This window comes from Henckelia pumila, unplaced genomic scaffold, assembly GCF_033568475.1.
Source record: "Henckelia pumila isolate YLH828 unplaced genomic scaffold, ASM3356847v2 CTG_338, whole genome shotgun sequence".
NCBI lineage: Eukaryota > Viridiplantae > Streptophyta > Magnoliopsida > Lamiales > Gesneriaceae > Henckelia > Henckelia pumila.
This window is the reverse complement of record NW_027331805.1, coordinates 29,130-30,769: the sequence shown is the minus strand read 5'-3', so window position 1 is coordinate 30,769 and position 1,640 is coordinate 29,130.

Here is a 1,640-nt window from a genome sequence, read left to right as displayed (position 1 = left end):
TTGAAAATTATGGTTGGCTGATATTATTCGGGACCATACTTTGTCAATTGGACTCCATGTTCTCACTAAGGAAAACAGTTTCCCGTTTTCACTAGAGTGTAGTGAAATCGTTAAAATAGTGGGAGTGAGATTCATAAAATAAATTTCTCCTATTTTATGTCTTAGTAAAATAATTAAACAATCATCGATAATTGTCTGTTTCATCTCTGTATATCATTATGATGAATCTTCGTAATCCACATGTTTCAATTATCCAACAAAACAAACTTACTGGCGCAAACAATACAGAATGATTGCATAAGTTAAGATTGTCCTAAGTTCGGAAAAGATTTTCTAAGTGTTAGAAAAGGCTTCTCCGAAAACAGCCCCGGCTGATGTAACTGCCGAAAGGTTGGCCGAACTAGAGAAATGGTTGGACCATGATCTCAAGGCCAAATGTTACATGCAAAATTGGACAAGTCTAAACAAGTTTGCCAACACTGCAAGAAACCCGGTCATTGGAAACGTAACTGCAAGGAATACCTCGAGCAGTTGCGAACTGCGAAGGGTATGTTCTATATTGAAATAAATGTTTCACTTAATACTTCTTGGGTATTGGATACCAAATATAGATTTCACATTTACAATGAGTTGAAAATGATGACAAGAAGTAATAAGCTAAGGATGGGTGAGACCCAACTGAGACTCGGGAATGGTTCAAGAGTCGAAGCCAAAGCGATAGGAGACATTTATTTAATTTTGCAAAACAATTTTAAGTTATTTTTGAGAGATGTTTTGTATGTTCCGGATTTGATCAAAAACATTATTTCTATGATTGATAGAGATGGTTATTCTTGCAATTTTTGTGAATGAGATTTGCAATATTTACAAGAATGAATGTTTGATTGGAAATGGACAACTTGAAAACGATCTATATAACTTAAAATTAAAAGACGTTCCAATAAATTATGTTGATAAACCGGCAACAACAAACAAAAGGAAAATCGATAGTCAAAACCCGGAAAACCTTTGGCACGCTAGGCTAGGTCATATTTCCTCAAGGAGGATGAACAAGATAGTGGGAGAGGGCATGTTTGATATGTCTGATATTAACTCTCTACCTACTTGTGAATCCTGCCTGAAAGGAAAAATGACTAAATCTCCTTTTAAGGGGAAACCTGAGCGTAGTCAAAATCTGTTGGATTTGATCCATACAGACGTTTGTGGTCCATTTAGAATTGGTACTCAATATGGCCACACCTACTTCATTACCTTTACTGATGATTATTCAAGGTATGGGTATTTATATTTAATGAAATATAAGTCTGAAGCATTTGAAAAGTTTAAAGAATTCAAGGCTGAAGTAGAAAACAAGCTAGGTAAAAGTATTAAAGCACTTCGATCGGATCGAGGTGGAGAATACTTAAGTACCGAGTTTTTGGACTATCTAAAAGAGAATGAGATTCTCTCTCAGTGGACTCCTCCTATGACACCACAACTGATTGGTGTATCAGAGCGTCGTAATCGAACTTTGTTGGACATGGTTCGATCCATGATGAGCTTCACTGAGCTTCCACCTTCGTTTTGGGGCTATGCGCTTGAAACGGCGGTATTGTTGTTGAACAACGTCCACACTAAAGCAGTGGACAAAACACCATACG